Here is a 16006-nt window from a genome sequence, read left to right on the forward strand (position 1 = left end):
TTTACAAGACATATACGGAAAAAATTCATTAATTGCATTAAAAAAAAGTACATTCATTTAAAAAAATAAATTACATAATAAAGATAAAAAAATTATCACCGTGCAGTCTTCCGTGCCCACAACTCTTCAATTATATCCTTTTGGAGTTGAATATGAGCATCCACTTGGCGCATGTCGGCATATTCCTGGAGGCGGCCGACTTAAAACAAGTGGTGCAAATGAAAATGAAACTAAAATCGCGTATATATAGATTTTCAAAAAATTAAAAAAAAACGAAAATTGGCGCTGGCCGATCGTTGGCCGATCGGCACACCACAATGGCGGCCAGCGCCCTCTAATCGGCTAGCCCACGCCGATTCTCGGCTGGCCGGTTGCAATGGTTCGGTTACCCGATCGGCTAGTGACGTGGATCGGCTAGCCGGCATTGTGGATGCTCTAAACAAGTGTGTTGCCACCACTTTCAGCATAAATACTTTCATTAATTAGAGCATCTCCAATGCAAATAGGCCAGCCATAGGTCAGCCACTCTCTCTCCCTGCCACGTCAGCAGCACTAAAAATCCACCTGCCACATCAGATTTAGGCCAGCCATAGGCCAGCCGCAATAAAAATAATTCAAAAAATACTACATTTACGGAATTAAAATAATGATTAAATTAAGGAATTAAATTTACGACACAGATACGGGAAAATTAATTCATTTCATTAAAAAAAAAGTACAAAGATTAAAAAAAAATACATGATTTTTTTTTATAAAAAGGGCTTCCACACACGAGCCCTCTCTACTCCTCGTCGCCGTCGCCGCCGCCGTCCGCGCCGCCGCCACCCGGGGTATCTGAGCCCACGTCGGAACCCCCCATCTGTGTCCTCGCGGCATCCAAATCAACTCGCATGCTCTCGAGCATCGAGTGAAGAAACATCTTCTCCGTGGGGTCAGTGGCGGTCCCCCAATCTTGGAAGACCTTGTACATCTGCTCCCGCGTTTTTTGACGCGAGAAGAAGGTGTACTCGCGTGGGGGGGTGGGGGGGGGGCGAGACGACCTCCTGGGGCAATAGGGGGGATCCTCCCCTCGCTGCCCGTTGCGCCCGCTTTTGTCCAACCGGGCGAGGGCGACGAGCATAGGATGGAGGGGTCGAAAACTCCTCAGCATCCGGGGGGAGGTCGTGGGATCCGCCGCTGCTGCCGCTGTAGTCACCGGAATAGTTGAGCCTCTGCTTCTTCGGCCACCCAGCGTCGCACCCCGCCCGGAACTTCTCGGAGTTCTTCAGCAACTCAAAGCATTCCCAGAAGTGGAAATCCTTGTACTTCCCCGCCAAGGGGAACTGACTCTCGGCTATCCTCCGGGCGTCCTCCTCATTCTGCTCACTAGTGAGCTGACAGAGGGCGTTGGCGTACAACGCCGAAAAACGGCCGACCGCGGCCCTGGTGCGCTTCCACCCCTTCCGGACCTCCTCCCCACTGAAGTCCTTCCCGTGCGGGCAGTGCCTCCTGTAGGCAGCTCTAATCTTCGCCCACATGTTGACGACCCGCTGGTTGTTCGCAACCAGCGAATCGTCGCACACCTCCAACCACCCCCTGGCCACCCCGGCATACTCATTCTCCATCCACTTCCTCCGGGCGGGGGTGTCGTCAACAGCGGGTTGCGATGACTCGCCGACCGCCTTGGCCTTCCCCTTCGTCTTCTTCTTCTTCTTCTTCTTCGCCGCGACCCGCCCCGCTGGAACGGGAGTGTCCGGATCCCCGAGATCGATCCCCATGTCATGCAATGACAAAAGGTCATCGTCAGTGAACTGCGTCTCCACCTGGGTCGACGTGTGAGACGAAGCCGTCAAAAAATCCAGAGAGGGACGATAGACTGTGTCCCCCCCCCCCCCCCCCCGGTGACCCCTGCATCCCGGGATGCATACCCATCATCTGTTGCATCATCTGCTGCAACATCTGCTGCTGCATTTGGGGCATACCTCCGCACCCCTGCCCGACGCTGGTCTGTCCGCCGCCCGGCATACCCCACGGCATCCCCCCTGGTTCCCACCCCCGGCGCTCCGGCCATCATCCCCATCAGCTGATTCCAAGGGACGTTAAACCCTGGGCCCATCTGCCCGCCCATCTGGCCCCATCCAGATCCCACGGGTACCGTGGGAGTCTGAAATCCACTCGTCGCTGGACTGGACTCGCTGTTGTGATCCATCGCTCGATGATGCTCTTGTACAGAAAGTTAGAGAGAGAGAAAACTCGTTAAAACAAGTGGTGCAAATGAAAATGAAACTAAAATCGCGTTTATATAGGTTTTAAAAAAAAATCGAAATTCGGCGCTGGCCGATCGGGCCGCCACAATGGCGGCCAGCGCATCGGCCAGCGCCACGCCACCGGCTAGCCCACGCCGAAAATTTGGCCGATTTCCTGCTCGCCTACTCCAATGGTTCGGCTAGCGACGCGAATCGGCTAACCGGTTGGCTAGCCGGCATTGGAGATGCTCTTAGTGTGCCCAATTTTTAGCCTAAATTTTTCATTTTTTGAAATAATAGGAGTATGATTCAATGTTATATAAAGTTTACTTAAATATTAGTGGAACATGATGTTACACGAAAAAATTGTGCGACTTCAAATCCCATTATTCAAACATTCATAAAACACCACGCTCTATGTATCCTTCTTCATGACATTTTTTTCTTTTCCCATTAAACATCTTAATACTCAACCTCGTTATTTCCTTTTTCCTTAATTATAATAAAATGCCACGAAGTAGATGAATTTCAAAACACGATTTATGAGAGTCGTATAACATTTGTGGTGCTAGTACCCTTGATGCGATTACAATACAACATGCACTAGAAAACCAAACCCTATCAACTCACAAAACAAAATCACAGATGAAGAGAAGTATCTATGTCACAAGCCGTGTCTTGCTCATCAAACCACAACAACGACTTCTTCGAAGCACTCATCCTCGGCCAGCTCCTCCCCTCCTCCCCCCTCCAATCCGGCCACAGTGACAGCGACAGCTGGCACTGTGGCTTTGCTGGAGGAAGCATCATCTGCTCTCCAAAGCAGTAGTTATTGTAACAACCACCACTACTCGTAGTATAATTATAATTACTAGTAGATAACAACATTCTAACTAACTCTCTCTCCTCTCTCATCTCTTTCATGATTTGCAACTGTCGGAACCGCTCCTGCAGAAGCAGAGGGACCACCGAGAGGCCGCCGCTGTGGTTCGTGCCTTGGCTCATCATTTTAGGGAGTGTTTGTTTGTTTGGAATGGATGAATGAATGGGAGAGGTTGATCATGTCCATTTATATTGGGAGGGTTGGTTGCGCATGGGAGGTGGGGTGCCTTTTTTGGTTTGAAAAAAAAAAAGTTTTGGAGTTTTTCGAGAAAAGAGAAGAAGTGGGAATCGGCGATCAAAGTGGAAAAGCCAAGGGGAAAAGTACGAGACCCCAATCTTGGCTAGTGTTTGGTGGGGAGAGGTTAGAGGATAAATGGTTTGTGACAAACTACCAAAACTAGCACAACATGGAATCATGTGTTTGGATGAACTATGTTAACATTGTCCCAACTCAATGTTGTTGATAACTTTCAACAATAAACTTGCCTTATTCTACACTTTAATTGTGTGATATCACTCATATTCATCATTATTAATTTCTAAACATTTAATCACGTATATTCAAAATTAATAAGTAATCAACTAGATTAATTATTCATATCTATCTAACAATCTTATATCCATTGTTGATTGTTGTATCACTCAAACAAATCAATGCTACATTATAAATTGATAGAATGCACGCAAAACTTTAATTGTTACTCCACTCTTCATAATATATGTTCTTACGGTGGGTGAGCAAAATATCGTAGTCTAAATAGTCGAATCGGACCAAAATTTTAAATCCAGATTTCATTTTTCAAATTTTCAGACCGTGTAAGATCTCTTTTTCAAAATATAGATTTTTTCGATTAGGATGACTTTTTGAAAACTAAAATAAACCAAAAAAAATAAATTATGGAGTATTCAATATATACAAAAATTTATTTAAATTTTAATATAAAACATTTTATTGAAATAATATTATTTTAAAAAATATTTGGGTTTTTGGGTTTTCAAATTCTTTTTTTTTTTTGCTAAGATTTAGTTGTAAAAGTATTGGATTTTCATATACAGTTTTTAGATCGATTCGAATTTATATTCTTGCGAAATTCGAAATAATCATTCTCCCATATGTGATTTGTAGTGTTGAGGAGAAATATCATGCATGCCAAGGATTCAAATTGAGAGGCCATCACCTTTTGCTTTATCATCCACCTTTATCTTTCTTAGTTGTAAGAGAGTTGGAGCGTAGTGATTTGGAGGGAATTGGAGGGGCAAAAGGAAGAGGACAAGTGGAAGGGGTCATGATTTAGTGATTGAATTATAATGGTACTATGATGGAGTATTTAAAATTAGTAAAAAAGATATTCCAACATTCCCTCTATCGCTTCGATAAATGGGAAAACAACAAACATTCTGTCTCTTATCTCAATTCACAATTTTGTCTTGGCCCAATTGGCATGAAATGGCATGCAGGTGAATGCAATTGGTGATGGGATGCTACTATAATATTTTATACACAAATATAAGGGAATAATTTATAATGTGACATAATTAAATTATGGAATGTGGAGCATTGGAAAGAGGGTGTGGATTATAGTAGAGAAATGTGCGCATGCTATTGGTAGGGCGTAGTTGTTTTGGACACTAGTGAATAGCGCATCGTCAGGGGGTCTTGTCACCACTTACTTCTTCATATTTCATTGTTTGTCGTCAAACAAACATACTCCCCTTTTACTTTGTTGTACTCTTCAAATATGTTTGAGTTTGAATGAGGATTAGTGGGTGTTAGACTTTGGATTGTTATTATATGGACGTGATAAAATCAAAAGCTATTACTACCATTTATAGTTGAGAATCGATTCAATACAAACACGACAGTACATGATATGATGCGAACATGAACATGAACATGAACATGAACATGAACATGAACATGAAATAAATTTATCGAGGCATGGATCCAACATATGAGCATGTCGCGCCACGAATTGTTGTGTTGATGCGATAAGGATGCGAACACGATGCACCTATTCAGTTTGTGTGCAATTGTGTCTTATCAAATGTATTTGTTCTAGGTTTGTGCTTGTTGCGCCTTGTCTGATTTACATATTGTTTTGGAGAAATGTGAATATATGATTTTGCATACTGTGTTTATATATATGAATGAGAGTTCACTCATGCACATTTAGATATTTACTACTAGTAAATATGAACTTTAATGATAACTAACAACAATAATATCGTACTCCATTCGTTCCCCAATAATTGTCCATTTTTGTTCAGACATGGGTTTTAAAAAATGTAAAGGAAAGTGGGTTGAAAAATCTAGTGGAATATGAGTCCCACGTTTATATAGTTTTATAATGAAATGTGAGTTTAAATGAGCCAGTGGAGTACGAGGTCAATTTACTATTTATGGTAATAAGTGAAAGTGGACATTAATAGGGGCTGAGGGTATAATAATAATAATAATAATTAGTATTATTGATGCAAACTTGAAATGCTCCATCAATTCTCTTATCTAAGAAGGAAAGTGAGCTCACGAAACTAATGGAGCTAGTATTAGATAACAATGGTCATGCATTCATTAAACAATAGAACTATGCTGGCACAACGTGACTGTCCACACACAAGACTTTAATTCTACTAGTATTGGATAACTTTAATTATTGTTAACTTAATCTAGCATTCTTTATCTTTGCAATTTTATTTTAAATTTTTTATAAAAAGTAACAAAATGTTTCTTGCGTGGACGAACAAGTGCGGACCTCCATGGAGAGCGGGGAAGGGGTTATGGAATTCAATTTTAATTTTTAAAGTCTTAAAATTTATTCTTATTTTATATATTCCATCTATTCCACTCAAAATATTCATATTTCCTTTTTAATTTATCTCACTCAAGATGTCTATTTACTATATTTGAAAATAAATCTCTCTCCTCTCTTCTTTCGTGTAAAACCATTTTGAAAATATCATACAAGTTTGAATCATAGATGGAATCAACAACAACGACGGACCCAGGTGGGGTCGGGCGGGGTCAGCCGACCCCACCGTCGGTCCGTGACAACTGCTTGGGAAGCTCTATAATCCGCCCTCCGACCCACGGCAGCTCCGCCTTCCGACCCCACATACGACAACTCCGTCTCTACGGGAACAAGAGAATACATAAGAAGAGAGTAGAGAAATCATTTGTTTTAGATTATAATAAGGAAATTTAGAGAAGAAGAATGAATTTAAGGATACTATAAAATTTTAGTGAAGAGGAAGCTCCATTGATGAATTTTAAGTTTGAAAAAAACTGTAAACTAGTTATAAGTTGCATAATAATTGGAAGAAGATAGGGGGCGGCGAATTAGCAAATCTAGGAATATTTTTTTTATTTATGACTTTTATTTCATTATTTTTTAGTTTTAAGATATAAACTAGTAATTAATAGTATATTTAATACTCTATGTTTGTTTATTTTGTTTAACTAATTTAGCTTTGGTAGATCATATAAATATGTTAAATATTAAAAAAATGTTTATAGTTAATTGATTTATTTCAAGTTTTATAAATTTTGTTAACAAAAACATAATAAGAACAACAAAAATGATAAAAATTATTATTTAATATATATTATATAATTATTATTTAAATATGATATACTATTAAATTTTCGGTCCGACCCCACGAGCTATATTTTCTGGGTCCGTCATTGATCAACAAGCCCTATATTAATTGCACGAGTTTAGCCAAAAATAGTAAGATTAACAATCATGTGGTTGGCTGATCAGTCTGCGCTATATGCTTTTGCAGATTAAAATCACGTGAAAGCAATCTCTATGATCATGCATCCATCACTACCAACTCTGCTAGATTTTAATTAATTCATTCATGATTCATGCATGCAATGTCTGGAGATGCCAAGTAGTATTTGAGAAGAAGAAGAAAACACCATTACCTAATTTAAAGAAACAAAGTCCAAATCCTGAAGCATGTATTAATTGGAAATCTAATGACATGAAAATTTCTCTGTCATTTTTTGAAGAAAAGTTTTACTCCTACAAAAAAAACATGAACAACTTTGAATTATGAAGCTCTTGCCTTTTTGGCGTATTCACGTGACATGTCACCATTTAAAATTTCAGCCAAAACTCTACTTTTTCAATACATAATTTATTAAAGCACAATATATTTATTTGAATTTTGTAAATTGTAAATAAATTATTAAAAACTTTAAAATTACTTAATTAAAAAAAATTGAATTACATGATAGTAATTTTTTTAAAAATCTCACTATTATATATAGTCTTCCATTTGCTGAATAGTTATTATCAGTATGGATCCTCAATCCATAGTAATCAGATTATACTTTCAAAGCAAGTTTAGAAGGCCCAATCTTTTATTTTTCTACCCAGTCCAATTTAAAAAGTACTCTCTAGTACTAATAGATTAGCCCATTCAAAGCTGGTTGAGGCTCTCGGTTTGTCGTATTAAATTTAATTTTATTATTATTATTTTTTTGGTTTAATCGTAGGTGTACTGAATCTGTCTTTTTAGCGGAATTCGACTAATCCTGCTCGACCGGGCTTGCGGATTAAGGCCGAAAGTCAAGTCCTCCTTTTTAGCGGAATCCGACTAATCCTGCTCTACCTGGCTTGCGGATTAAGGCCGAAAGTCTTCCAGCGGGTGGCGGGATTTGAACCCGTGACCTCAAGGTCACTACAGCTCTGCACTGCCAACTGCACTTGATTCGCGTATATCACTGTATCAGTCCAGCTTTTAAAACATTGACTATATCACTTACTATTATGAACTGTTACTTTTATTAAAAAACTGTTGGATTATTTTAATACACTGTTTATTTTATTTATAATAATTTTCACATTTATTTATACAATGATCACTTTATATAATCGTATGGTGAGAGAGAACATGTACATTTTGTGTTTTTGTTGAAAAATAATTATATCCATATAAAATACATTGACGTGTTGTAGTTTTAACGTTTATTTCGAAATACTTTATTCAATTTTTAGATTCGGTATTTATGGTCCAAATTATATGAAGCAACAAAATGACATCTAGGCCATATATATCCTTTAGGACGATGATAGTTACTAGGCAGTGGTGGAGCCAGAAATTTTATCAGGAGGGTCCAAAATTAAACTTAAAAAAATATATATATAAATTAAATTATAAGATTCAAAATGTAAAAGTTAAATGTAATCACATCATAACATTTGTTTTCTATTCTTCATCTTCTGAAATTGCTGCATAATAGTTTCATTAGTAATTAACTTTAACAAACACATCTTTTTCGATATAAGGAACTAAGCAATCATTCAATAGTTGGTCTCCCATGCTATTACGTAGAGAAGTCTTTATGATCTTCATTGTTGAAAAGGCTCTTTCTAGTGATGCAGCGGCAACAGGTAAGATCAATGACAACTTAACTAATAAATAAACCATTGAAAAAATACTCCCCCCGTCCCCCATTAGGAGTCACACTTCAGTTTCTGCACCTATTTTATAAAAATGATACTCCCTCTGTCCCAAGGAAGATGACCCCTTCCTTGGGCGTGCAATTATATTTTGTGTGGTAAGAGGAGAGAGTAAAGTAAGAGAGAGGAAATAAAGTAGAGATAAAAGTGTTTCCATTTTAAGTAATGGGTCATCTTGATTGGGACAAACCAAAAAAGAAAATGAGTCATCTTCAATGGGACAGAGGGAGTAATAAATAGTTAAAGTGGAGAAATGGTAAAATAACAGAGAATAATGTAGAGAAAAGTTTTTGATATTTTCTATACTAAGAATAGAAAAATATAAATTATACACACAAAGGATAAAGTTCATATTATATACTACACAACTAAAACAACAAAGAGTAACTAAAATATACAATCTGCTCAAATCTAAAAAGTTGTAGTTACGAACAATAATTAATAAAAATAGTATAAAACTATTAACACATACACATCAAATAAAGAATTGGGGTTAAAGAATTCCAACGACAGAACCGCCATAGCCATTGAATTACATAAGCTTATCTTCTTTCTCTCCCTTTGAATTTGATGTGTACCGATTTAGAGCTTTAAATGTGATTATTTAGGCCTCAATTTACATAATTATTGCCGCCAAACAAATAAACAACATATGTAGAAAAATTAATTGAATTATATTTAAGTTTTGAAATATACCTAGTTCTAGATAACCAAATTTCAGATTACAGACTTATAAAATGCCAGAAGGAGAATTCAGATTACACTTATAAAACGGCAAAATGAGAAAGCTAAATTAAAAGGAAATGATTCATATAAATTTTGCTGAAAGGAAACAATTCGTATAATTTTTGCTTAAACCTATTTTTAATAATATATATTACTACCTCTGTCCCTGAAAATTTGATATATATTACCATTTCGGTCCATCCCTGAAAATTTGATACACTTCACTTTTACCATTTTTGGTAGTGGACCCCATATTCCACTAACTCATTCCTACTCACATTTTATTATAAAACTAATACTTTAAAAGTAGGACTCACATCCCACCAACTTTTTCAACTCACTTTCCATTACATTTCTTAAAACCCGTGTCGGGTCAAAGTGTAGTAAATTTTGGGGGACGGAGGTAGTATAAATTATAATTAATGCAAAATTACTAAAATATCCCTAGGTTTTTTTAGAATTAGTGGGGGGCCATGGGCCCCCCTGGCCCCACCCTCCCTCCGCCCCTGGTTACGGCAGAAAGAATCATCCACGCCAGGACGTCTCCTTCACTCATTCTCATAGAGAATACCAAATTAATAAAATTTTGAAATTTATTGGACAAAATCAAAACTCATTTTCGAACAAACACATTTTTTTCTTATAAAAGAAAGATGAATAATGGTTCCTTACATACCTCATGATGACTTGAATCCTTGATCTATTGGTTGGAGGAGAACAGATCAAAAGTTTTTCCCCACAACCGATCAATAGTTCTTCCCCAGTTCAACTTCTTAAAATGTGACCTCAATTTTCTTAAAATGCTCAATCAACCCAACCGACGACGTTTGTTCCCGCCTAGACTGGCCTCACCCTTGACATGCTCATCAGCCTCATCCTCGCCACCCTCGGTCTCCTCGTCAGCCTTAGCCACGCCAACCTCCTCTGCCTCATCCTCGTCATCTGAAAATGGGGGATATTCCTCTGGATCGATGTCGATCACATCCTGCTCCTCAAACTCCATATTGGTCTTTGAATTTTTTTGATTTGGCTAATCGAATTTTTTTGTATTTTTATTTTTGCATTTTAATCGCGCTTAACCCACTTTTCCTTTGTATCTCAAAATGTTAAAGCGGATCTATACACATATATCAATGAACTTCAAACCTAAGATGCCTTGAATAATTTTAAGATCAAATTTGAACACTAAATGAGTATCTTGTTGTATGAATATTTAAATGGAAGGCATATGAGTAAATGAAATCAATTGTAATTCAGTTAAATATTGGAGGCTCACAGATATTTTCGGCATTTTAGCCGATTAAATCAAAACCTGGTCCACTTGTTTCATTTTACTATTTCCTTTTTTAATTGAATTTATTTTTATTCGTATGCTCACCTAATCATACTAGTTATCACCATTAAATGATGGTGATAGTCGGTCGGCTAGCCGAACCATTAGAGCAGGCCATCGCTAAATCGGCGAAAAAAGCTGCGCAGGCTGGCCGATGCGCTGGCCGCCATTGTGGCGTGCCGATCGGCCAGCGCCGTATTTTGATTTTTTTTTTTTTGAAAACCTATATAAACGCGATTTTATTTTCATTTTCATTTGCACCACTTGTTTTAACGAGTTTTCTCTCTCTCTAAATTTCTGTACAAGAGCATCATCGAGCGATGGATCACAACAACGAGTCCAGTCCAACGACGAGTGGATCTCAGACTCCCACGGTACCCGTGGGATCTGGAAGGGGCCAGATGGGCGGGCAGATGGGCCCAGGGTTTAACGTCCCTTGGAATTAGCTGATGGGGATGATGGCAGGAGCGCAGGGGGTGGGAACCGAGGGGGGATGCCGTGGGGTATGCCGGGCGGCGGACAGGCCAGCGGCGGGCAGGGGTGGGGAGGTATGCCCCAGATGCAGCAGCAGATGATGGGTATGCATCCCGGGATGCAGGGGTCACCGGGGGGGGACACGGTCTATCGTCCCTCTCTGGATTTTTTGACGGCTTCGTCTCACATGTCGACCCAGGTGGAGACGCAGTTCACTGGCGATGACCTTTTGTCATTGCATGACATGGGGATCTATCTCGGGGATCCGGACACTCCCGTTCCAGTGGGGCGGGCCGCGACGAAGAAGAAGAAGAAGAAGACGAAGGGGAAGGCCAAGGCGGTCGGCGAGTCGTCGCAACCCACTGTTGACGACACCCCCGCCCGGAGGAAGTGGACGGAGGATGAGTACGCCGGGGTAGCCAGGGGGTGGTTGGAGGTGTGCGACGATCCGTTGGTTGCGAACAACCAGCGGGTCGTCAATATTTGGGCGAAGATTAGAGCTGCCTATAGGAGGAACTGCCCGGGTGGGAAAGACTTCAACGGGGAGGAGGTCCGGAAGGGGTGGGAGCGCATTAGGGCCGCGGTCGGCCGTTTTTCGGCATTGTACGCCAACGCCCTCCGTCAGCTCACTAGTGGGCAGAATGAGGAGGACGCCCGGAGGATAGCCGAGAGTCAGTTCCCCTTGGCGGGGAAGTACAAGGATTTCCACTTCTGGGAATGCTATGAGTTGCTGAAGGACTCCGAGAAGTTCCGGGCGGGGTGCGACGCTGGGTGGCCGTAGAAGCAGAGGCTCAACTATTCCGGCGACTACAGCGGCAGCAGCGGCGGATCTCACGACCTCCCCCCGGATGCTGAGGAGTTTCCGGCCCCTCCATCCTTTGCTTGTCGCCCTCGCCCGGTTGGACAAAAGCGGGCGCAACGGGCAGCGAGGGGAGGATCCCCCCTATTGCCCCAGGAGGTCGTCTCGGCACCCCCCCCCCCCCACGCGAGTACACCTTCTTCTCGCGTCAAAAAACGCGGGAGCAGATGTACAAGGTCTTCCAAGATTGGAGGACCGCCACTGACCCCACGGAGAAGATGTTTCTCCACTCGATGCTCGAGGCATGCGAGTTGATTTGGATGCCGCGAGGGCACAGATGGGGGATTCCGACGTGGGCTCAGATACCCCGGGTGGCGGTGGCGCGGACGGCGGCGGCGACGGCGAGGACGGCTGAGACGACGACGAGGAGTAGAGAGGGCTCGTGTGTGGAAGCCCTTTTTTTAAAAAAGATCATGTATTTTTTTTAATCTTTGTACCTTTTTTTAATGAAATGAATTAATTGTCCCGTATTTGTGTCGTAAATTTAATTCCGTAAATGTAGTATTTTTTGAATTATTTTTATTGCGGCTGGCCTAAATCTGATGTGGCAGGTGGATTTTTAGTGCTGCTGACGTGGCAGGAAGAGAGAGTGGCTGGCCTATTTGCATTGGAGATGCTCTTAAGAGCACTCCCAATGGTGCCGGCTAAAATTCGGCGTTTTTTCGCCGTCTATCGCCGACCAATGGGAGAGGTCGGCGATAATTCGGCGATTTTTCCTCCCGTTTTATCGCCAATCGGCGAAAAATCGCCGGATTATCGCCGAATTATCGCTGACCACTGTGGGCGATAATTCGGCGATAAATATATATATATATTTTTTTTTTAATTTCCTCCCTATAAATACACACCTTCTCTTCATTCTCTCTCCATCCTCATCCATTTTCTCTCTTCATTCTCTCCTCATCCTCATCCCTTTTCTCTCTTCATTTATTTTCTCTCTCTCCATCTATATTTAATGAATTCTGAATCGTCTCCTCATCCTCATCCCTTTTTATTAATTTTCGTCGTTGTAATGTTTACCCGTGTTTAATACAACGAACTTTATTACTATTATTTGTTTTGTCTTATAAATTAAATTAGCTAGCTTTATTATATACAAAAATAAAACAATTAAATTAGTGATGATGTAAAAATGAAATATTGAGTTAGGGAGAAATAAGGGAGAAACCATTGGAGCAGTTGGCTAAAAGTTGGCTAAAAACTGGGGATAAATTATGGTACTGATGTGACGCTGATGTGGCAGGAGTTAGGGAGAAATAAGGGAGGTTTTAGGGAAACTGTTGGGAATGCTCTTAAAGACAAGAACGATGATTATGAGTTATCTATTAAGCACTATTCATTCAATTCAATTACTTTTAAATTCTCATTTCTTTTGATTTTGAAAATTTTCTATTTTGTACTCAAACTAGACAATTGACTACAAAGAAAAGTTAGTGAGTTGAGTTTATTCAAAATGAAAAAAATTCTTAAATTTAAGGCTACGCGATGTTTCAGGTTAAAATATAAACTAGAAAAATATGAGTGTGCCTATCAAAGCGTAATATAATTATAACTAACTATACTAATAATCTTTTATAGTAATTTCTTATACTATTATGAGTTTTCTTTTAAGCACATTTTGTGACACTAGGGAACTAAGTGCATTGATCTTTCATTCTTTCTGCTTTTTTTTTCGGATCCTAGATCCACCACAATTCACGTAATTTCTATATCTCTCTCGTTTTATAAATTAGGTATTGTATTAACATATATCATCCACTGCTAAAACTGTCGTTTGTAATGGTGGAAAGTATGCAAAAAAAAAACTTATACTCCCTCCATCCCAAAAGAATGAGCACTTTGAGTTTGACACAAGTTTTAATGCAAAAATGATAAATTAAAAGAGGGACATGGAGAAAAAATAATTAAAGTATTTCAGTGGAAAATGAGTCTCACTTTGTTAGATAAAAAAGAATTTCTAAAATTAAAAAATATATATTTTTATGAGATAAACTAGGAATGAACAGAGGAAATACCATTAATTAATAAAAAATCAATGAAAAAATCTACATTCCATTAAAATATGATGGTTTATAGTAAAAATAGTAGGAAGAAATAAATTGCATGATCCCTCGGTGACAGCGGAATAGTGAGCAGCTACGGCGTCACTTCCGCCGTAGCGCGTTATTACAAAAAATAATTATTTACTCACTCTACAAAGTAACGGAAATTTCGAAGTTGGCTGTCAAAACACGTCACAAAATGATGTCATTGGCAAACACACAAACAACCCTTAGTTTGGCACTTAATTACGAGTAGGCCATTTGACGCTGAAATATAAGGCGAGTACGGAATAGACGGCCCATGGTTTTCAACGGTCCACTTTGTCGGTTACGGCCTTTTGTCTTCTAGCTTATGTTTCCAAATTTAGGATTTTATTTTCACTCCACAAAATAATGTCAATTCACAATTACTATGTGTCATTAATAATCAAAGCCAACTTATATTCCCTCCGTCCCAGTTTTATACTCACATTTTGCCATAAAAGTCCATCCCACATTTAGAGTCACATTTAGAATTTTCCATATTTGGACATAAAATTTTACCCCATTATTCACTAAAATTACACCCTAAATGTAATTATCTACATTAAAATAAACCAAAACAAAAATAAAAAACCAAAAAGTCAAAAGGGACCCACCTTCAACCAAATCACTTCATTTATTACACACTCCACCTCTCACTTCATTAATTACACACTCCACCAATTCCTTAAAACCTGTATTATAACTAAATGTGATTATAAATGTGGGAAGAAAGGAATAATATAAGTAGCCAACTTGCTTACAAAAATGGATGGTAGATTAGAGTATTAATATAGTACAACGTTGAATGTATAATAAATAATAAAAAAAAAGTAGGCAACTTGCTTCTATTTATATCGAAGTTTGAATTACTCAACAAATGAAGGTCTTGAAAGAAGAAAATCCAGGCTCCTACTCATCTTCTTTGCTCATTTAAGTTGGGTTACAAACTCATCTCACATCGGATGAGTGAGAAAAGTTGGAAGGTGTATATAATTCATGTCTAACCCTCCAATTAGTTTGAGACCTTTTGGGAGTGTTCCAAAAATAAATCTGCGCGGGCTTAACCTAAAGCGGACAATATCAAACTAATATTTCAGTCGACGAGCATATTCTAAACTTTGAAGGTTATCAAAACCCTACACAATTAAAACTCAAGCATTCAAGTTCTCAAGAAACGAACGGCTCAAAAAGCAATTTTTGAGAATGAGAATTACTTCCATGTTAAGGGTCAGTTGGGATATTCAAACTTCCGCTTCCTATGATGAGAATTACATCATAGGATGGACCAGTTGGGATATTCGAACTTCCGCTTCGGAACGTAGAGACGTGGATTGATGTTGTTGTTACGTTAGTGTTGGATATTTGTCTTTTAGTATTTCCACTTGCTCATCATAGTTTTGTCCAGGTTTGATAGCACGGTTGTACTCGACTTGTGGGGCTTCCAGTTTATTAGCTCTTGTTCTGTTTTTGAATCCAAGTCACTTTTGGGCTTGAATTATGTTTTGGAACGATATATTTTGATCTTTATTTACGGGTTAAGGGTCTGCCTAAACCCCCCTCCACACGGAATGTTTTTTTATTAAAAAAGCATACACATTGAGTGGTTTTTAGGTCTGGCAAAATATGATTTTACTTCATCCAAAGAATTGTGCACAAAAAATATTTTTTGTTGTAACTATAACATGACATCCAATCTTCGAATTATTCTTCAATTCTAACTACATGAATTTCTTTGGCGTCTCAATAGTCAGTAGGCATGCTGAAAAATCGAAGTGATATAAGCCAAAGTACCACTTTTAATATTTTACTTTAAGATGGTTGAATCTTGATACTAGTATACAACTGAACACTACAAATAAAAATACATTTGACCAACGAAAGATTACAAGAATTTACATGTGCTAACATTTACTTCAAAAGAAAATTTAATCACGTTTCTGTTACTTCTCTCATACTCCTAGTACTTTTTA

This window comes from Salvia hispanica, chromosome 2 (assembly GCF_029641045.1).
Source record: "Salvia hispanica isolate PSC_SH4W2 chromosome 2, Shi_PSC_v1, whole genome shotgun sequence".
Lineage (NCBI taxonomy): Eukaryota > Viridiplantae > Streptophyta > Magnoliopsida > Lamiales > Lamiaceae > Salvia > Salvia hispanica.